Source organism: Cetorhinus maximus, chromosome 4 (genome assembly GCF_964194155.1).
Source record: "Cetorhinus maximus chromosome 4, sCetMax3.hap1.1, whole genome shotgun sequence".
In the NCBI taxonomy this organism is placed as follows: Eukaryota; Metazoa; Chordata; class Chondrichthyes; order Lamniformes; family Cetorhinidae; genus Cetorhinus; species Cetorhinus maximus.
In genome coordinates, this window is record NC_135882.1 from 116,616,168 (window position 1) to 116,639,836 (window position 23,669).

The following is a 23,669-nucleotide window of genomic DNA, read 5'->3' on the forward strand; positions in this document are numbered from 1 at the left end:
ATAGTTCCATTGTTTAAAAAGGGATCAAAGGAAATGCCAAACAATTGTAGGCCAGTTAGCCTTACATCGGTGGTGAGCAAATTAGTAGAATCAATCCTGAGAGATAGGATTAACTGTCATGTGGAAAGTCATGGATTAGACAGGGATAGTCAGGTGGGAATGGTGGGAAACAGCCTGAAGAGAACCCCAGCAGCAGCAGAGGGCAGTGGGTGAAGGACTTTGAGGGGAGCCTAGCAATCAGACCAGGGAGGGAAACTATGCGGATAGCCCGGTGACTAGCACAGAAAGCAGCGCAGGAAACAGAAATCTCAACCCAGGGTGAGCAATGACATTTACCCTACCTCTCCCAGAATTATTCCAGAACGTAGAGGACCCCAGAAAGGCTGAGCAATGGCAAAGTTGGAGCAGGTGCTTCACTTAGTATTACAATGCTTCAGGTCTTGCAAGCAACAATAACAAGGACCAGATTAGCACCATGTTATACACTGTTGGTAATATTACAGACAACATGCTGGCCAGACAGAGGGTGAATGAGGAGACAGCATCCTATGAGGATGTCAGCAGACTCATACTTCAGTCTCATCAAAACATTGTAAGAGTGTGGGCAAAATTTAATCAGGGAAGCCAAAGACCAGGAGAAAAAAATTATTCATTCATAAATGACTTCTACCGTTTGACTGACAATTGTGAGTATGGAATATTAAAAGATGACTTGATAAGAGATAGAATAGTGGTCAGTGTTTTAGAAGACAGGCTTTCTACAGTCTCAGGAAGATTTGACACCAAGTAAAGCTGTACAACTGGCTGGACAAGCCAAAGAGTGAAGGCAAATTCAAGTCTTTGTGAGGAGTGAGACAAAAATCCTGCAGGAATAGTCCTATGAAGCCATTCAGTTTGGTGTAAAACTGTAAGTACATTGAGGCAGCAACCAGAGAAACGCACTGAAAGGGCGGAAACCACTATTTTTCAAGGTCCACAGGTGTGGAGAATGTCCTGCTTGACCTGCAGAGTGGCATTGGTGTGGCAATGTTGCTCATTTTAAAACAGAAGGGCAGCACTAAAAAGCGAGATCCTAATTGTACAAAGTAGACATGTCCCCTACAAAAATAAGAGTGGTACTGCCAAATCTAGACCCCCCCTGGTTGTCTAGAGGAATACAGGGGAAGATCAAACAGAAAAAGAAAGCATACGATAGGCACAAAGAACTAAGCACTGCAGATAGCCTAGATGAATATAGGAGTGCAGGGACGAAGTGAAAAAGGAAATAAGGAAATCAAAGAGAGGGCATGAAAAAAGATTAGCAAGTAAAGTTAAAGATAACCTAAAGATGTTTTACCAATACATTAATGCTAAAAGTTAGTTAAGGAAAAAGTGGGACCAATCAGAGATGAAGATGGAAACTTGTGTGTAGATGCAAAGGCTGTGGGAAGGGTTTTGAATGAATATTTTGTCTCCGTGTTTACAAAGGAAAGGGAGGATGTAGATATAGTAGTCCAGGAGGAACACTGCGAGATATTGGACGGGATAGTCATAAAGAGAGAGGAAGTACTCAAAGGGTTGAAATCTGTGAAAGTTGATAAGTCACCAGGGCTAGATAGGTTGTTTCCAAGGCTGCTGAAGGAAGTCAGGGAGGAGATAGCAGATGCTCGGAGGATGATTTCCCAATCTTCACAAGATACAGGGGAGGTACCAGAGGACTGGGAGTAATTTGGGAGACACAGCAAAAATTCATCCCTAGGAAGAAGACGCATACTAAAGTGAGGACAAGGCAACCATGACTGACAAGGGAAGTCAGGGACAGCATAAAAGCTAAAGAGAAAGCATACAATGCGGCGAAGAGCAGTGGGAAACCAGGGGATTGGGAAGCCTACAAAGACCAACAGAGGACAACTAAAAAAGAAATAAGGAGGGAGAAGATTAAATATGAGGGTAAACTAGCCAGTAATATAAAAGAAGATTGCAAGAGTTTTTTTAGATATATAAAGGGTAAGAGAGAGGCAAAAGTGGACATTGGGCAGCTGGAAAATGACGCTGGAGAAGTAGTAGTGGGGAACAAAGAAATGGTGGAGGAACTGAATAGGTACTTTGCGTCAGTCTTCACAGTGGGAGACACGAGTGACATCCCCAAAGTTCAAGAGAGTCGGGGGGCAGAGGTGAGTACGGTGGCCATTACCAAGGAGAAGGTGCTAGGAAAACTGAAAGGTCTAAAGGTGGATAAATCACCTGGACCAGATGGATTACACCCCAGAGTTCTGAAGGAGATAGCTGAAGAGATAGTGGAGGCGTTAGTGGTGATCTTTCAGAAATCACTGGAGTCAGGGAGGGTCCCAGAGGACTGGAAAATCACTAATATAACCCCCCTGTTTAAGAAGGGAGTGAGGCAAAAGATGGGAAATTACAGGCCGATTAGCCTGACCTCGGTCGTTGGTAAGATTTTAGAGTCCATTATTAAGGATGAGATTTCAGAATACTTGGAAGTGCATAGCAAAATTGGGCAAAGTCAGCATGGTTTCATCAAGGGGAGGTCATGCCTGACAAATCTGTTAGAATTCTTTGAGGAGGTAACAAGTAGGTTAGACAAAGGAGAGCCAATGGATGTTATCTACTTGGACTTCCAGAAGGCCTTTGACAAGGTGCCGCACAGGAGGCTGCTCAGTAAGATAAGAGCCCATGGTGTTAGAGGCAAGGTATTAGCATGGATAGAAGATTGGCTGTCTGGCAGGAGGCAAAGAGTGGGGATAAGGGGGTCATTCTCAGGATGGCAGCCGGTGACTAGTGGAGTTCCGCAGGGGTCAGTGTTGGGACCACAACTTTTCACTTTATACATTAATGATCTAGATGAAGGAACTGAGGGCATCCTGGCTAAGTTTGCAGATGATACAAAGATAGGTGAAGGGCCGGTTAGTATTGAGGAGGCGGGGAGGCTGCAGAAGGATTTGGACAGGTTAGGAGAATGGGCAAAGAAGTGGCAGATGGAATACAACGTGGGGAAGTGTGAGGTCATGCATTTTGGTAGGAAGAATAGAGGCATGGACTATTTTCTAAATGGGGAGAGAATTCAGAAATCTGGAGCGCAAAGGGTCTTGGGAGTCCTAGTCCAGGATTCTCTTAAGGTTAACTTGCAGGTTGAGTCGGTAGTTAGGAAGGCAAATGCAATGTTGGCATTTATTTCAAGAGGACTAGAATATAAAAGCAGGGATGTGCTGCTGAGGCTTTATAAGGCTCTGGTCAGACCACATTTAGAATATTGTGAGCAATTTTGGGCCCCGTATCTCAGGAAGGATGTGCTGGCCCTGGAGAGGGTCCAGAGGAGATTCACGAGAATGATCCCAGGAATGAAAGGCTTAACATATGAGGAACGTTTGAGGACTCTGGGTCTATACTCGATGGAGTTTAGAAGGATGAGGGGGGATCTGATTGAAACTTACAGAATACTGAAAGACCTGGATAGAGTGGACGTGGGGAAGATGTTTCTATTAGTAGGAGAGACTAGGACCCGAGGGCACAGTCTCAGAGTAAAGGGAGACCTTTTAGAACAGAGATGAGGAGAAACTTCTTTAGCCAGAGAGTGGTGAATCTATGGAATTCATTGCCACAGAAGGCTGTGGAGGCCAGGTCATTGAGTGTATTTAAGACCGAGATAGATAGGTTCTTGATTGGTAAGGGGATCAAAGGTTACTGGGAGAAGGCGGGAGAATGGGGTTGAGAAACTTATCAGCCATGACTAAATGGCCGAGCAGACTCAATGGGCCGGATGGCCTAATTTCTGCTCCTATGTCTTATGGTCTTAAGGACTGGAGAAATGCAAACGTAGTTCCATTGTTTAAAAAGGGATCAAAGAAAATGCCAAACAATTGTAGGTCAGTTAGCCTTACAACGGTGGTGAGCAAATTAGTAGAATCAATCCTGAGAGATAGGATTAACTGTCATGTGGAAAAGGCATGGACTAGTCAGGGATAGTCAGCATGGATTTGTTAAAGGAAGGTCTTGCCTCACAAATTTGATTGAATTTTTTGAGGAAGTAACAAGAAGGGTTGATGAAGGTAGTGCAGTGGATGTTGTGTACAAGGCATTTGACAAGGTCCCACATGGCAGATTGGTCAGGAAAGTAAAAGCCCATGGGATTCAGGGTAATGTGGCAAACTGGATAAAAGGTTGGCTTTGTAATAGGAAACAAAGGGTAATGGTCAATGGATGCCCTTACGAATGCAAAGTTGTCTCAAGTAGTGTTCCACAGGGCTTGGTGTTGAGACCCTTGCTATTTGTGTTATATATTAACGATTTGGATGTGAACGTTGGGGACACGATTGGGAAATTTGCAGATGACACAAAGAATGGCCGAGTAGTGGATAGTGTAGAGGATAGCCATAATCTCCAAAACAATATAGATGGGTTGGTGGAGTGGGAAGTAAAGTGGCAGTTGGATTTTAACATAGAGAAGTGTGAGGTCATACATTTAGGGAGGTCAAACAGTTACAGGGATTACACAATAAATGGGAATATACTAAGAGGGGTAGATGAAGTGAGAGATCTTGGCGTACAAGTACACAGGTCCCTGAAGGTAGCAGTTCAAGTAGACAAGGTTGGAAAGAAGGCACATGGAATGCTCTCCTTCATTGGCAGAGGTATAGAATATATAAGTAAGGATATAATGTTGGAATTGTATAAAACACTGGTGAGGCCACAACTGGAGTATTGTGTGCAGTTCTGGTCAACACATTACAGGAAGCACGTAACAGCTCTGAAGAGAGTGCAGAGGAGGTTTACAAGAATGTTGCCAGGGTTAGAAAAGCGTAGCTCCGAGGAGAGATTGGATAGGTTGGGGTTATTTTCCTTCGAACAAAGAAGGCTGAGAGGTGACTTAATTGAGGTGTACAAAATTATGAGGGGGATAGAGTGGACAGGATAAAATTGTTTCCCTTGGTGGAGAATTCTAGAACCAAGGGACATAGATTCAAGATAAGTGGCAGAAGGTGTAGGGGGGACATGAGGAAGAACTTTTTTACACAGAGGGTAGTGAGTGTCTGGAATTCACTGCCCAAGTTGGTGGTAGAGGCAGAAACTCTAAACTCTTTTAAAAAGCACCTGGATATGCACCTTAAATGCTGTAAGCTGCAGGGCTATGGACCGGGTGCAGAAAGGTGGGATTAGAAAGGGCACCTGGGTGTCCTTGGGCTGGCCTGGACAAGATAGGCCGAATGGCCTCCTTTTGTGCTGTAACTTTTCTATGGTTCTATGGCTCTATGGTTCAAAAAAGGCTGTGTTTGCAAAGGGAAAAGAGAAGTCTTTTTAAAGAATCCCTGTACAAGAAATACAGGACCAGACAACCAGGAAATCACCTTCCTAGGGGGACAAAAGAAAATAAAAGCCAATACTTAAGCACCAACTTTGAAGCCAATGGACATCATACAGAATTTAAATTGGATACAGGAGCTGGCGTCTCAGTTTTATCTGATAGAGTTCAGTGGCTGCAAAAAATTACCCAACAGCCTTCGTCAATCCAACAACCCAAGGTCCAGGAGGAATTAGACAAAATAGCAAAGGTCAGCTTGATGCAACATTAAAACACAAAGATAGAAAAATCTCTGAGAAACTATATGTCATTGACAACCAATTGTTGAGCAGAAAAGCCTGTATAGGCCTGAACCTAATTCTTAAAGTCAGTGAAGTCAAGGACAAGACAACACATTTAGAAGAGAATATCCAAAACTCTTCAGAGGCTTGGGAAAATTGAAAACTGTGTACCATATCACGCTTAAGACAGATGCAAAACCCGTTTGTCTATTTACACCCAGGAAGGTCCCACACCCACTCCTATAATGGGTGAGGTGTGAGGTTGAGGTGATGCTTCAACAAGGGGTTATGTCACCAGTCACTAAACAACCAGGTGGTGCTCTTCCAAAACCAAATAGCTTCACCTGAATCTGCGTTGACCTGACACAACTGAACAGGGCAGTTGGATGAAAAATACATACAATGGTGACAGTAGATGAGAACCTAGCCAAATTCACAGAGTACAGCCTTTACCAAGCTCAACACAAACAGCAGATGCTAGCAATTACTGCAGGATCAGGAGTTAAATCTTCTAAGCACATTCATAACAGCTTTTGGACTTTACTGTTTCAACCATCTGCCTTTTAGCATCATGCCTGCACTGGAAATTTTCTAAAGGTCGATGCCCAACATACGAGAAGGTATGGAAGGCATCATATGGCACATGGATGATGTTTCAATCCATGGCTCAACAAAGGAAGAACTTGGCAAACGTGTAAGAGAAGTATTAAGAACACTGCAAGATGCTGGTTTAACACTCAACAAGAAGTGAGTTTTGAAACTCACAATAAATTCTTAGGCCACATTATACAAGCAGCAGGAATCACTGCAGACCCGCAGAAGACGAAAGCCATAAGGGAATTCCTGCCACCCAGGTCTATATCACTGAACTACAAAGGTTTATGAATATGGTCAACCAACTGGGAAAATTCCTACCTCCACCTAGCTCAAGTAAATAAACCTCTAAGACAACTATTGCGACAAGACGAGGCAGGATGCTGGACTGAACAGCAAGAGCAATCCTTTGAATGAATCAAAACAGTGTTGAATCTTCGGAGATACTAGTTCACTATGATCCAGAACCTCTAACCGTTGTAGTGGCGGATGCATCAGAAACAGGACTGGGGGCAGTGTTATTGCAGATTCAGGGCCGTAAAATTCCACCCCATCTCCCCCTTTTCAAGAGTGGGAAAGTTGTGAGCCTTGTGTTGTTGGTTCAAAGTGCGGGCTTGACCAGCTCCGTAACACTCTTTTCTCTGTCTAGCATAACCATGGTCTTCTACCATGACTTGGAAATATATCGCCGTTACTTCACTGTCACTGAGTCAGACCACTGGAACTCCCTTCCTAACAGCATTGTGGGTGCACCTACACCACAGAGATTGCAGTGGTTCAAGAAGGCAGCTCACCGCCACCTTCTCAAGGGCAATTAGGGATGGGCAATAAATGCTGGCCTAGCCAGTGACACGCATATCCCATGAATTATTTTTTTTTAAATGTGACAGCCATTCAAAAGTCCATTGACTTCAACGGGTCCGTAAAATCCCGCCATTGTAAAATTCTGCCCATGGTGTGGATTAGAGACGAGCAGCGAGAAGGTACCTAATGAAGAAATTACAACAACCAAGATCATATCAGCTCCAGATAGAAACAGGTATCATCCAAAGAAACAGGAGTGCCTTGATTTCAATGAACAGGAAACCATTAGCAGGATGGTCTGCATACCCTGATCCTCAGGAGGACGTCACATCTACAGGACCACTAACGAGGAAAACAAGGAGTGACGATCCTCAGGGAATGAGGTCAGAGCGAACAGATCCTCAGCAACCTCAAAAAGAACACTGCACACATTCAGATAGATTGGTGAAACCACCAAGGAGACTATCCCTTTAAAAATAGAGGCTTTGGGCTTTGGAGGAGGTGTAGGAATATGAGTATATAATAATTCAGGGATAAAGACTTGGGCGGAGATGTACAGTAAAGGGTTAACTTTAACATTACTCTAGTAATAGCTACTGAGCATGTGCATAAAGAGTTATGTCATCATGATGTCACTCAGAGAGCGATGAGTGAGAAGAACCTAAGCTGACGTAAACCAAGTAGGTTAAAGGCCCTGTGAAATTTAAAGGTCTTTGACAGACCAGGGAGAAGGTAGTGTCTAAGGTAAGTAGGTAAGATTTGGGGGATGGGGAGCATCAGAGGTCTGGGGAGAATTCCCCCTAATCTGACACTGGGGAACTCGGCAGTTAAGGCCCAATGTCTTTTGAGACAACCCAACACTAAGAGTACTCAGATTCTGGAGTGGGAGTTGAACCCACAAATGTAGTGCAAAATGTTAAAAAAAATAGACTCCATCATCAGTGCTGTTAGAAGGAACACAATCATTAAAAGGATGTAGTTCAATGGACATAACCATAGATCAAAAGAGAACATGGAGAACCTGAATCCTATACACCCTCTGAGAAAACTGAGAAAAAGGTCAGGGAATTTGATGAAAGCAACAAAATGGTTATCAGTGTGAACTGAGGATGAAGGCAGAGACTTTGTGTAGGAGTGGTAGGGGCTGTGAGGGGCAATGGGGCGGTGGAAGGCGTGCTGTAGTATACATAAATAATGTATTTCATAGAGTCAGAGATTTGAGGAGAGATGTTATGTAAAGAATTAAAGTAAATAGTCAGTCTACATTATCAGTGATGTTAGATCACATGACAACAGATTATGTTGACAGATAGTTCTATGTGAAGCCTCATGCTAAGCCCTGTTCTGTATATAGTTAGAAGAATGTTTAATAAAAGTTAAAGTTTACCAACAGCCTTGCCTCCAGTGGTCTCCCTCAATCCTAACCAAGGACAACCTAAGCCAAGACCCATAGCGATGATAACAGAACAAAATCTGCCCTGATGCCTTTTTTGATTTTCAATACCAAGAGGCAAAGGCAAAAAAGTACATGTGAATTTATGAAATTAAGCTATTCAATTTGAATTACAATGTGCCAATTAGAAAAGTACTCTTCGTAAATCTGTACTGTAGTATTTCTAATTTATAATGAACATCCCATAACTTGGCCAAGAATTATTGTTTTAATTTCCTTTCTAATAGCCAAAAGCTAATAGCCATTAAGAGGTTATGGAGTCATGGTGGAATTGTATCCATGGCTTGCCGTTCCTGGCAGTGAGACAGGAAGTGGACACCACTTCTGCTCTCTTGCTTTTTGTTGGTTCCCACAAAATTACAATTAAAATTTAAAGTGCCAGCAACGTGCATGGGAGACACAGGCAATCATCAGGTGGGGGAAGCTTTTCAGTGGTGAAGCCTGCTTCAGCTGACAATACAGCAGATACAGGCAGGCTAGAAAAGAGGCTTGTGGACAAATAGGGAGGCTCTTCTGCACAGCCACAACTTTCCTGCCCAACACCACTGCCATTAATATAAGACTTAATGAGAGCAAAAAGGTGGCAGGGGCTTTTCAAATAATTTCAGTTGTAAATATTTCACATTACATTGGTTTCACTTTATTCATGTGTACATCATCAATATTTGTTGAGGCTAGCTTAGTCAGAGAGCTAAATGTATTGGCATACCTCATGATTGGCATGCATTGATGGTTACAGTGGAGTTAAGGACATTTCCTTTATTGTTTTACAATGATGTGTTTTTGTGTTCACTCTTTATTTAATGTTCATGTTAGTGCCCAGTGTTGTACTCACAACTCTGTGAGACATGGATGAACTTGGAGGCTCAGCTCACCCTCCCTTCTACATTGTTCGAGATCACTCAGTGTAGATAATTGAAATGTAGGTGAACTCAAAGCCCTGTAAGGACTCAGCCAACCAACACCTGGGAATAACCTACATATGGACAGTACTGAGTTAATGCTAAACACCTCTGCTTGGAGACAGACCCATATAATCTGGTTGCCATGAGGAAAGAAACTTGAAACATCAAGTGACAGTTTCCACACCATTTCACAAAAACTCACAGAAAAGGGACAGCTGTTTTTCGAGACACAGCAGGAGCAGGAATGAGTACCTTCCGCCATTTGGTGGAATCCATTTAGGACTCTCATTTTCTCAACTTAACTGACTGTTCCAACCACAGCCAGGAAGTCAGACCCTTCCCTCTTTCCCTCCTCTATGGCCCCAACCCCACTCCACACCCTCCCCCACCCCAACTACTCACTCAATATTGCCAGTTATGAGCCTCCGTGCAAACTCCTATGCTCCTCCCCCCTCCCTCGCGCAGGAGAACTCAACAAGGAAAACTGCAGACCCCAGTCACAACTGCACAATGCCAACTGTTGAATGCCACCTTTAAACGATCATGTACTGAGTTTTATGAGATTCTCATGCAGTTTTTTTTTTATTCATTCAAGAGATGTGGGCTTCGCTGGCTGGGCCAGCATTTATTGCCCTTGAGAAGGTGGTGGTGAGCTGCCTTCTTGAATCACTGCAGTCCATGTGGTGTAGGTACACCCACAGTGCTGTTAGGAAGGAGTTCCAGGATTTTGACCCAGCGACAGTGAAGGAACGGCAACATATTTCCAAGTTAGGATGGTGAGTGACTTGGAGGGGAACTTCCAGGTGGTGGCATTCCCATCTATCTGCTGCCCTTGTACTTCTGGATGGTTGTTTGGAAGTTGCTGTCTCAGGGGCCTTGGTGAATTCCTACAGTGAATCTTGTAGATGGTACATACTGCTGCTACTGTACGTCAGTGGTGAAGGGAGTGAATGTTTGTGGATGTGGTGTCAATCAAGCAGGCTGCTTTGGCCTGGACGATGTCAAGCTTCTTGAATGTTGTGGGAGCCGCACTCATCCAGGCAAGTGGGGAGTATTCCATCACACTCCTGACTTGTGCCTTGTAGATGGTGGACAGGCTTTGGGGATTCAGGAGGTGAGTTACTCGTCGCAAAATTCCTCGTCTCTAACCTGCTCTTGTAGTCACAGTATTTCTATGGCTAGTCCAGTTCAGTTTCTGGTCAATGGTAACCCCCCAGGATGTTGATAGTGGGGGATTCAGGGATGGTAATGCCATTGAACATCAAGGGGCGATGGTTGGATTCTCTTTTGTTGGAGATGGTCATTGCCTGGCAGTTGTATGGTGCGAATGTTACTTGCCACTTGTCAGCCCAAGCCTGGATATTGTCTAGGTTTTTCTGCATTTGGACGTGGACTACTTCAGTATCTGAGGAGTCGTGAATGGTGCTGAACATTGTGCAATCATCAGCAAACTTCCTCACCTCTGACCTTATGATGGAAGGAAGGTCATTGATGAAGCAGCTGAAGATGGTTTGGCCCAGGACATTACCCCAAGGAACTCCTACAGTGGTACCCTGGAACTGAGATGACTGACCTCCAGCAATCATCTTCCTTTGTGCTAGGTATGACTCCAATCAGCGGAGAGTTTTCCCCCGATTCCCATTTATTCCAGTTTAGCTAGGGCTCCTTTATACCACACTCTGTTAAATGCGGCCTTGATGTCGAGGGCGGTCACTCTCACTTCACCTCAGGAGTTCAGCTCTTTTGTCCATGTTTGAACCAAGGTTGTAATGAGGTCAAGAGCAGAATGGCCCTGGTGGAACCCAAACTGGGTGTCAGTGAGCAGACTGTTGCTAAGCAAGTGCTGCTTGATAGCACTGTTGCTGCCCCTTTCTATTATTTTACTGATGATGGAGAGTAGGCTGATGGGGCAGTAATTGGCCGAGTTGGATTTGTCCTGCTTTTTGTGTACAGGACTTAGCTGGGCAATTTTCCACATAGCCGGGTAGATGCCAGCATTGTAACTATTCTGGAAAAGCTTGTCTAGGGGCGTGGCAAGTTCTGGAGTACAACTCTTCAGTACTATTGCCAGAATATTGTCAGGGCCCATAGCCTTTGCAGTATCCAGTGCCTTCAGCTGTTTTTTGATATCATGTGGAGTGAATCGAATTGGCTGAATGCTGGCATCTGTGATGCTGGGGACCTCCGGAGGAGGCCGAGATGGATCATCCACTCGGCACTTCTGGCTGAAGATTGTAGCAAATGCTTCAGCCTTCTCTTTTACACTGCTATGCTGGGCTCCTCCATCATTGAGAATGGGGACATTTGTGGAGCCTCCTCCTCCAGTGAGTTGTTTAATTGTCCACCACCACTCACGGCTGGATGTCGCAGGAGTGCAGAGCTTAGATCTGAACCGTTGATTGTGGGATCGCTTAGCCCTGTCTATCATTTGCTGCTTATGCTGTTTGGCACGCAAGTAGTCCTGTGTTATAGCTTCACCAGGTTGATGCTTCATTTTTAGGCTTCTGACTGAATTAGTAAAAGGGGCTTCTCAGGACTGGCTGCAGCCTGGAAGTTAAAGATTTAGATCACCCTTGCCTATGGACTCTGCGTGCTGAAAGTGGACTTCCAAGGGAGAGTCTATGGAGTCTTCTGCTGCAGTGAAACTTCTGCCTTTAGCTTCCAGGCTCTTCTGTCAGGAGCTTTTTCTGGTGAATTTTCTCAGTGTCTGTAGCTTCAGTTGGGAGCTTCTTTCAGTTCAGAATCCATTGAAGATTTTCATTTTCTTAGTTTTTCAGCATTCTTGTGAGGTTGAGGGTTTTTTTGATCCCCAGCTACCACCATGTTGCAATGGTGTTGGTTACAGAATGTGTATGTTAAAGAAGTCCTCATAGTCTCCTGGTTAACAGCAAGTCTTTATTAGCTACTTGTAACTATATACATATATACAGTACAGGCAAGGAGCTATCTTCATGTCTTTGGGGGGAGTCAGACATCGGACAGCACCAGCCATGGATGGGGTCAGGCAGATCACAGGGGTGTGGTAAGGGTCAGACAGATTGCTTGCAGGTTTACAGATTATCTTGCAGGGGTAACAGGGAGGCAAAGAAGCCCTACATTTCCTGGTCTACAAACAGTGCTGGGAAGGCACTTACTGATGGGTCTGGTCCTGCAGCTGCTGGATTTCTAAAGCCCCAGGAAATCTGTGCTAATGATGTTAAATTCCGAGTTAAGGCAAATTCTATTCAAAGAGACCTCTTCAATGTTTCCAAAGAACGTCAATTGTTTTGACAAGTATCTTTGCGTCTGCATTAATTAAAGTCTCAGCTTGGTGAATAGGTTACTTGCAGGCACCCAAACACACTTCTGCTAATCTTGAAAGTTGATGTGTTGGAGCTGCAGCTGAGATCTAAAGTTAACGTATTTTAACAATCTATTCACCTCCAACCCAGAGTTTGTTGGAGGTTAAAATTCACCCATAGCTTCCTTTGACTCTGACTCTCTCTCCTCCTTTAAACCACTCTTGAAAACTTTGAACAAGATTTTGGTCTAAATGTCCCCTTATGTGGCTTGTTGTCAAATTTTGATTGTGCTCCTGCAAATTGTCTTGGAAAACTTTACTACACTAAAGGCACTTATTTAATGTAGATTGCTAACAGTGAACTGTGTACGATTATAGTTACCAATTTGTTTTTCCCTATGTTTAGGGAAACAACCTTATCACTAGTTCTAAACTTGAGCAGAAACAACAAACAAAGATTACTAAGAACTTAATTCACTTGCCCAACAACAATAAGCATAAGCTCTGATTAATAGTTACAACTGTGAGTATATTTCAAGATAGAGATTTGACCAGACGATTGCCTTGATCTAAGGTTGAGAACATCTTCCAAAGCAATTCTATCTTGTCCTTGAAATGTCTCAGATTTGCACTAAGTGCAGTAGCGGGCGGGTAAATGGCGTTTTACCCGGCGGCCGCAATGGTGGGTTTTCATGCCGCATCGTCCCAAATCAGCACATTCGTTATGCATTCCTGGGAAACACACTGTTTCCATGGCAGATAGGCTCTCAATAGATCGCCACACTATCACCTGCTGCTTCATCACGGCGGACACCATATTTAAAGTCCAGCCGCGCGCACACATCTCAGTGCTTCCAGACCACGACAACTGCAGGGAAGGTGTCCACGAAAGGCAAAAAGACTGCAGCCGCCGGGTTTAATGACATGTCACTGGAATGACTTTTGGAGGCCTTGGAGGCCCACCGTGATGTCCTCTACCCCCGCTCTGGCCACAGGACAAGCAGCAGCATCACCGATCCAGCATGGGAGGTGGTGACAGCAGTGGTCAGCGCCAATGCCCTGCAAAAGAGGACAGCCACCCAGTGCCACTACAGGATGAATGGTCTCATCCATTCCGTCAGGTTAACTCACTCTTCTCATCATTCTCAACTCACACACTCACAAACACATCACACATCCACAGGGATCTCACATCTCAAGGGACAACACCACTAATTCTCACACACACACTCACATCTCCATCAGGCTCACATCCACTCGAGCTCACGTCTTCATCCTGTCCATGGCTCTGCTCACCACACAAACATTTCATGCAGTGCCATGCGTCCTGCTCACACTCTCTCCATCTGTTCCCATGCAGGAGAAGCCTGCTCACATCAGCAGGGAGAGGTCCCAGACCTGGGGTGGAGTGGCCCACATTAGGCCACTCACTCACTTTGAGGAGCGTTTCATCACGCTGACTGGTGAGGATGTGGACCCTGCCTGCAGCGATGGTGAGGTTGGAGGTGAACACCCACCTAAGGACGCTGCACCACATTCTCCCTCCCTCAACAACACAACTGTGAGTGCTCTCTCTCCTGCTTTTGCTGCCATGCACTAATTATCTCTACTTTGGTTCACAGGGAGCTCTGTCAAGAGACTGAAACCCTCAGCTTGCCAGTCCCTCAGCTTCATCTGCGTCCTCATCTGCAGCCAAGAGGACACCTCCTCTAGTAAAGAGGTGGAAATATGCAGCCCAGGAAACCATCACAGCGCTTACCCACATCCTCCACCAGCACAGATAAACACATCTTGGTGAGATATAGATCTAAAGCAGGCTCGAGTTTAAAATCTAGTGATCACCGCGTGGGAACGTATCCGCAGCAGGGGGAGGCAAGCTCAGCCGAGCTCTCCGGCACTCGGACAACTGCTGGGGAAGAGGCATCTGTGAGGTCAGAGTCTGATGATGAACCCCTGGATTCAGCCTTCCAGCTCATCCTGGAGAGTCAGCAGAAGGCCGGATAACATCACTCGGAGCTGTCAGAAGCCTTCAACAGAGTGGCACATGAGTCGGAGGAGTGCATCCGCCTGCTATTTGATGCAGTAGTGTCCACATGTGCGTGTATGGAGGTCTCCTTGGGGAGGATGGTGGATGCCATGGAGACCCTAGTCCAGCAGAACATAGAGATATGTACAGACCTGCACTCCATCGCAGTAGCCATGGATGAGTTCCTGCTGTGGCAACGCAAGAGGGAAACTGGGCACCTCGACATCCCTCCAGGTGCTTCTTCCCTTCAAAAAGTCAGTCCGGGGCCCTAGAGCACCCGAAGGGAGGAGGAGCAAGAGCTGGACACTCCTAGGTCAGCCACTGAGGAATCTCAGAGACTGTCATCTCCCTCCGAGTCTCCTTTGCCTGTGATCCCCTCAGCCTGGTCCTCTGTCACCACAGAAGGAGCAGTTGGCCAATAAATTATTCTGGAGGGGAAAATGTGTGTGTGTGGCAGTGCCTTTCAGAGCCCCGTGCAAGCACTCTCACACGCACACAGATCATTTAAGCATCACACTCATCTCAATGTCCTGAGCATTTTGAATGCTGCCTGCTGGGGCTCGCGTTCAGTTGTCCATCTGAGCTGACCTGCATCTCCGTCCACCAACTGATCATGATCCCATGCAGCACCTGATCTCGCCCACCATGACTCTCGTTTCACTTTTGATTTAGACAGTATGGTCTGGATTCACTTTTTCAGCTCCCCTGTCTTTTCCCCTCCCCTAGTCACCCATTTCCTTTCCCTCATTACAGTTACCACTCTGGCATCACCTTCCGCCTCCCCTCCATGACCTAACAGCCACAACCCTTTTCCTTTGGGGATGTCCAGCTGAGCGTGCGTGTTCACTTCCTTCCCAAAAATCCCACCCCCATCCACATTCACCTCCCCGACCTCCTCCTTCCCACCCCCAGGTTCCAAATCCCCACCAACCACCCTTGCTGTCCCTTCTATTGCTACCCTCGCCCTCCCACCCTACCGCCTCATTCTGCCCTCAGTCATTCTCACCATTCCTTCATGCTAGCCCACTTCTGTTCATTCCCCAGGAGGCAGACATGAACTTATCTGACCCCTCCTGTGCATATTCACCTGCACATCGATCCCTCTGGACCCCTTCCCTCCTTTGCTCCCCTTCCCCCCTTCGCACCCCTCCCCCTCCGGAACCCCCCACCTTAGTCCCCCCCTCGCTTAGTCCCTCCCCCTTCCTATACACTTTCTTCCACCCTTACTTCTTCCTCCACCCTTAGCCTTGCCCCCTTCCCGACTCCTTCCTCCAGCCTTACCTCTTCCTCCAGCCTCACTTCTTCCTCCAGCCTAACTCCTTCCCCCTTCCTGACTCCCTCAGACACTTTTACTTCTTCCTCCAGCTTTACTCCTTCCTCCACTCTTACTTCTTCCTCCACCCTTACTCCCTCCCCTCTCTGCACTGTTTCTTCCCCCTGGACTACCCCACCCTCTCTGCACTCCTTCCTCCCCTGGACTCCTTCCCCTCTCTGCACTCCTTCTCCCTTCCACACTCCTTCCTTTACGCCTTACACCTGTCTTACATCTACCTCCCCAGTTGCCGTCTTCTCCCCTGTTACCCCCTCCTCCCCGTACTCCCTCCCTCCATTCCCAACCTCCCCCCAACGCCTTCATTCCTCCCCACAACTTCACCCCCCTGACACCTTCACTCCCCCCCTCGCCAACCTCACCCCCACTACAGTTGATCCGAGGCCTTCCTCTCCTGCCCCCTCAACCATCATCCATTGTGAGCATCAACAGTGACTATCCAACTTCCATGAGCTGCTTTGCAGCAGAGCCATGGCCATGAGAATCCACCCAGCATGCCATGGACGTTCCTCCAGTGTGCCATTGGTGTCGGGCTCCAGCATCTTCTGATCCTTGGATGTCTGCAATGTGAGCAAGGCCCTGGTGGGTAATTCCCGACTTCTGCACATCACAATTGTCAAGACATGTTCTACACCGGTGTGTTTTCCTGCCGATGTGGGTGGACAATCCAGCGGCGGGAGGGTACGATTCTGACAGGCTGGCCTGATAATGATATGCTGATGCATTACAATGAAGTTCCCGACATCCGATGGCAGAGAACACAGCTTGCATTGGCCGGCTGGGCGGACAATTGCAAACTGGTTTCATACCATCGTGAAACCGGTCATGCCATATTGTCCGCTAAGGTCACCGACAACGCCCACTGCCAGCAGGTACGGAAAATCCCAGATTTGTCTTTTGCCTCCCCTGACAATAGGTTAGTCTTATGGCTCCCAACAAGGGTAAAAGTATTTCTTCTGTCAACTCACTGATTAAGTGTTCAAAGTCATGAACTTTTCCTGCCTTATGCCCATTTCCTTTTTTTTAAGCAGTGAACAAAATTCTGTTGTTTGCAGTGAATTGACAAAATACCTGTTCAACAACTTACAGGTTGGGTTTCTATCATTAGCCAGAGTTCAACATTCGGAATGGCCATGTTTTTGCCAAAAAAATCCCTGCTCCTTCCAACTGGTGACACAAATTATTGACAATGTATATGACAACATATTATATATTGCTTTTTATTGGAGACATTAGCAGACAAAATAAATTGCCAAAACTAAAAAGTTAGGATACCAAATTTACAGCAGAGCACAGGTTCACACCCGTAGCTGTTCAGTTCTTAATCTTACTGACTCTCAAGTGGAAGTTCCACAATGAGGCTTGGTACTTAAAAAGATAAGAATGGAAGAAATAGGTGCAGGAGCAGACCATTTGGCTCATTGAGTCTGGTCCAACATTCAGTACGATTGTTATCGATTTTCTACATCAACTCCACTTTCCCACTTGCTTCCCATACCTCTTGATTCCCTGAGAGATTGAAAATCTGTCTATCTCAGCCTTGAATACAGTCAATGATGGAATTTTAAGGGTGTCTTAGTGGAGGAGAGAGAGGTAGATAATAACAAACCATGAGTAAATTTTAGTCCCCAATAATGTCTGGGTAGGAGGTGGGTGGGTTTAAGAAATAGATGGAATTAGGACACCTTCAATCATCCCTAAGCAGCTGATAACATAATGGCATTGAAAACAGCCTGGGAAGTAGTCTTGTGCCTACCCTCTGAACCATAAAGGGAAGACAACAGTGAAAATCATTTAAACATTGAAATAAAAAAATCTATAACTTTCACGAAAAACTGGAAAAGAAATTCAGCCAGAGGGGTGATTGAAACATGTAACCAAACATGTTGGTCTAAGGTCCAATTGAAATTGAGTCTCAGGTCTCATTTGCCTTGGACCAATGATTGTAGCCAACAATTGGCCGACCTGACGTAGCTAACTGATCAGGAACTGTTCAATCCAAGTTGGCTCTGATCTGGCCTGCGGATATGTCCTGGTGAGGAAGGGGGTAGGCTTGAGCTGGCAGTGGAGCCAGGAGGACCATAGCATCCCATAGAAATGTAGCTATTAAAATGTTTTTGTAGCTTTTTTTAAGTTGCCCCCAGGGGTCCCTTGAATGGCAAACATACGAACATATGAACATACGAATTAGGAGTAGGAGTAGGCCACTGACTAGGAAACTCAAGATTTGGAACAACCAGGTGGATCACATGTGGATGCTCCAAACTTTAACTACAGTTTTCTGGGCTTATTCGTAACCTTACTGCAATTACATTGGCTCATCAAGAGAAAGCAAGGGAAGGTCAGTCCTGGTTACAACCAGTATGTCTTACAAAGTGTTCACAAATTGATGTTGACAGAGTAAATTGACCTTACGTTCATATGGAAATGCGCCAATGCCTAAGTGACCAAATGATTCCCTTCCTCATTTCCATTTACATAGCCACGAGGAAACTGCTACTCCAACAATAGCTAGTATGAATCATATTCTATAACCTAGGAATGTGTACAATACTGAACATTTTACTCATCTAGTAAAGGTTTTTCTCCAATTATCCAGGTTGTTAAACCATTCCGCCTCTTATGTACTCAGGCATTGCTGTTATAATGCCACAGTCCTAAGGTGTACGTGTTGTACTTCATGTTACATTTAAAACATTGATGTGATGCTTAGAACCTAGTCTCAGGTTTCATAGTGAACAGAGACAAAACAAAGACTTTTTAAGGCTTGATAACAAACTTGTAATTAATGGTTGCAGTAATACATACAGAACACACTATAGAAATGTACCAACTTCCTTCGTTCTTCAGCAATCTTGCAAAAAGACTTGTGAATAAATAAACTTCAAGAGCATTGGTTAAAAGCTTACTTGCAGCAGTCTGAAAATACAACTTCTAAATATTTTTCTGCTCAATCATTTCTTTGCACATACTTGTGGATCAAATTCTAACTGTCCATACACAATTATCCAGTTGTTGTCTATTATTGCTGAGGACACAATTACCTATTGACCTTGCATAATTGGACAAGATCTTCATCTTGTTTGTAATGTACATGAATAATTATTTCAAGGGAATTTGGAGTCCCTCTCTCTTGTTTTATAGATTTAACAAAATACAAAATAATCTGCCAAAACCTGTGGAACTTCAAACATTATATGACATTGCAATACTCCAGTGACCTTTGCAATTAAAAGCTCTAGATGAGTTTGTTACCAATCAATTGTATTAAATGACTATTGGTTTGTAGATCAATTTTTATCATTTGAATAATATTCATAATCACAGCTGTCATTTTGGAAGTGAATTAGACTATTGTTTTTGTACCGAAAAGTTACAATACCATCAGCAAGCTCATTCCTAATTAGCCCAGCTGTTAAGCGATTTCTATTTTGTAGGTGGGAAACCTTGGACCTTGCACTGCTGCAGAATTCAAAGGCCTGCAGTAGTAAAAATTAAACTGAGTACTTCTGACCCAATAAAAGACACCTGAAAGAAGTTGTGCAGGACCCACAATAACCCGTTTTATTTTTTTATTTTTTAAATTTTTAAAATTTTTTAATTTTTTTCATGGAATGCTTCACGAATTTGCGTGTCATTCTTGAGCAGGGGCCATGCTAATCTTCTCTGTATCATTCCAATTTTGGTATATGTGCTGCCGAAGTGAGCACTAACCTGTTTTATTGATGTAGCTATAGAAATGCTATTGGAATAAGTATCCCAGAGACGCAAAAATCTCTTTGAGACCAAAGAAAGAAAGAACTTGCATTTATATAGTGCCTTTCACAATTTCAGGATGTCAGAAAGCCTTTTCTTGATGTCCTGATGTGCGGTCATTTTGCAATGTGACTGCAAGGTCTCAGGAACATCTGAATGGGAAAATCACCACTGTCACACAAGGTAAGCATAGGTTTCCCCTGTCTGAACTCTGCCCTTCCTGATCATAAAACCCCTACGAGATGGCCCCCAAAGCTGATCCCACCACCTACATTGTGTCAGTGTGCTGCCTCTCGGCTGCAGGATTTTCTCTTCCTTCCTGCAAATTTCCAGATGGGAAGTTGGCTAGCAGGATTTAAATGAGGTCCAGGATTTTAAATAGTCTAGGCCTCATTTACAGAGCAATTTGTGAGTTTCCAACTGGCCTAGCTATTCACTCATTTCAAAATGCCTGCCGTTAAAACCAGAGTCCCGGTGTAGAGACTCACTTGAAGAGAACATGGGTCAGAGATGGGGCTACAACAATGTAGGGCAGCACTAATCTGAACTACTGTCTAGTGAGGCTCTAACCTGGTAACAGAACATTGTAACTTACCACTTAGAATTACTCCCCTCACACTACCTTGCAGTCCTTTAACTGAATATCACAAATGCCCATTTCCAAATGATGGACTCTGCACCAGTAGCTACATCGGGAATTGTTTTTTCTGTCACATGTTTATTTTCATCCTTGGGCACTTGAAAATTGCTAGAAAGGCCAGCATTTTACTACCCATCCCTGGTTACCTTTGTGAAGGTGATGGTGAACTGACTTCTTGAATTGCTGCAGTCTTGGCACTAAAGTTGCACCCACAATACTTTTAGGTTGGGAGTTCCAAGACTTTGATCCAGTGACAATGAAAGAACCCAGTGAGGATGATGTGTGATTTGGAAGGGAACTTGGAGGTGATGGTGTGGCCATGCACCTGCTGCTCTTGTCCTTCTGGATGGCAGAAATCGTGGTTTCAAAGGTGTTATCAATGACGCTGCAACTTCTTAAATGCATTTACCTAAACCAAATCCTTCCCTGTAATGTAATTAATGTAATTGCATAATGCACGTAAATAAATCACACACACTAATGGTTATTATGCGATATGGGATATGTTCATGGGATAGATTTTAAATTGGGGCTCCGTGTGTGCTTGCGTGCATGTCCAAACACGTGCAGAGCATGCAATTAAATGACTTCCTTATTGACGTTTTGCTAACACCATGGTGGGCGGGTGGAGGGGTCCCAGCACAATGCCAAGAGTCGTTTTAAACTGATTTTAATAAGATGGTTTCCACTTATGCTGTAACCAATGTAAAGTTGAAGTGGTGTGAAATCACCTTGAATTAACCATACACCACTTGTCAAAACGTGTTGTTCCATCAAATTCGTGCCTTTGCTGTCCAGTTATATTGTAGTCTTTGCATCAGTGCGGAATGAAAATTGAATCACATCAACATTGGCTAAACATCTCATCAGCACAAAAAGAAATTACAACCAGTGCAGAACTGAGATCATATGTGATACTTTGACTGTGTTTGCTTCCTCCCTTTAAGAACTTTGACCTAACAAGGGAACATTAGTCAGTTGTGAATGTCTAATCTCCCTCCTCCTGTCACTCAAACTACAAACTACCCAGTTACAGTAAATTATATCCCTTTTTCTTGGCTTCACAATGACACCAAATTACTGGTTCCTATTTAGTAGAAATGTGTTTTGGGCCATTCGAAGTTATTGATGTAGCAGGCTTTTCAGCAGGGGAATACGATGGCATTTACAGATCCAGCTGTGGAATAATACAACAGTGCCTTAGGTAATATCATCATCTCTTTATGCCTTGTTGTTGACATTTTTGAAAGAAAAGATAAGTCATTTTCTGAGCTTACAGCTGAAGTCTGAGATTTCTGTGATTTAAGGTATAGTTAACAGCTCAGTGGTCAATTCAGCCCCTAAATTAATAGTTTAATACACTACAAATATATGGGCTTACTGTACATTTTGTTGCAGACAAATATTTAGTATTCTCATCGTATTCAGAACATGTACAGTGACAATCTAAACCTATTGTTGTACTGGATCCCAACCATAAAATAATTACACAAGAGCTGTTGTCTCCATAGCTGATCGGCTGTATGAAATAAACAGATCTTCCATGGAATACAAGCAATCATCTATATTATTCATCTCTAATTGAGTCATTAAACTCTTCAACAATAGTTCTTCTCAGTTTTAAAGACACATGTACACTTCATTTACTACATCATGCCATTTTGATTTAATGTTACAAAAAGACAGGAAACAATAGATTATGTTTCAGAAATGGAAATAAGTTGTGGAACAGGGTTTACTCTGGTTAATAAATATATGATTTACATTTTAAATTCTATATAATGGAATGACTATGTTTTCTTATTAACAATAACTACAAGGGACCAATTAATGGAGTACATAACATCTTTCACCTGTCAATCAGATTTCAGCTTTTATGATTAGGGAAGGGTGTTCCTGCTTGGTTGACAATGTGTCATTTCCGTGATGTGTAAGGATTTGACCCAAATAAATGCTATTGTTAGGAAAAATGACAACCTCCTATCCTCTCCCCCTTCCATACATACACCTATTTACTGTCCATTTTTATCACTATGCCAGCTTTGGCCTAGAGGTAGCAACCTCAATCTCTGGTTGTAGGCCCCTAGGTTTGATCTTCACCTCCAAGTGTCCAAGTGGAATTTGGCCAGCTGGCCGGCGGAATGTGACAGCCAATAGCCCTGGCTGGAAAACTAGACTATTTTGAGGGCTGACCCTCATTAGCATTGGGGCAGTGACCTACAACCAGAGAATGACCGAGTGCCCCAGGACACACTGCCAGACCCAGATCATACAATATCAGATGTCCCAGTCAGCTTTTGAGCCAGAGAAGGTGATCTCTGGAATGAGGGATGAGACAGGATGTGGTAACAATTTACGCTGGCTTTGTGGAGTCTGGATGAGCAGGGTTGTTACAGGTCTCTCCTTGGCCGGCTGCCAGCTAAACTGCTCAGAACATGCACTGTGCAGTAAGTCATTCCACACCTTTTTTGCAATGCTACCAATCTGCTTCAGCCATATAGGAGGCATGAAAATTCAGTCTATACTTGAAGTTGATGCTTCAGTGAAATATTCAGGGAATGCTCCACCATTCAAAGAGTCATCTTGCGAATGAGATGTTAATCAGATGCTCTGCCTGCCTGTTCAGGTAGCTGCGGTAGATTCGCTGGCACTATTGGAAGGACAGAGCAGGTGTTCTGGTTGGCATTTATCCATCAACCAATACCACTAAAAATAAATTATCTGGTCATTTATTTTCAGCCCTATTAGACCTTGCCATGCTCCATGTTAACCTGCATTATGGCAATGAATGCACTTCAAACAGCAACACATTATGATATGCTTCACATCCTGCAGATGTGAAAGGCCCTATGGCACCACAGAAATTTAACCAAGATGGGCAGCACTGGCAATAAAGAGACCTACCTCAAGATAGAGTGGTGTAAATTTTGCAATCCTGCAAGCAGGGATGCCATGCTTGAAAGTTATGTGGCTCAGAGAACATGAAAGCTTCAATTTTCCAACTCATGATTCAAGTGAGCATGACATCCCATTAAGAGCACTCAGTCATCCATCAAAATGCAACCCCCCCACCCCACCCCCCCAAATTACCAGAGGACCAGCAACATGGACGACAAACCAAAATACCACCCGGGGACATTGAATAGCCTAGGCTGCCATTATGTTCTGACTGCAAGTAGGTAGGGAATTCAACCTATGCAGAATATTAACAAATTCTTAAAGGAAACAAAACTTGTAGGGACTGATAATGTGGCCTGTGCTCAGTGAACACAGGCATGCAACAATGTGACCTAATGGCATCTCAGGC

General features: G+C 44.3%; 1 non-coding gene across 1 annotated transcript; it reads right to left on the reverse strand.

Annotated features, from left to right (window-relative positions):
• Window positions 1-19,569: 19,569 nt before the first annotated feature.
• On the reverse strand, window positions 19,570-19,676 carry LOC144680132 (U6 spliceosomal RNA). Its single transcript, XR_013576499.1, has one exon. It is a non-coding gene; the product is annotated as a U6 spliceosomal RNA (small nuclear RNA).
• Between the last annotated feature and the right edge of the window lie 3,993 nt (window positions 19,677-23,669).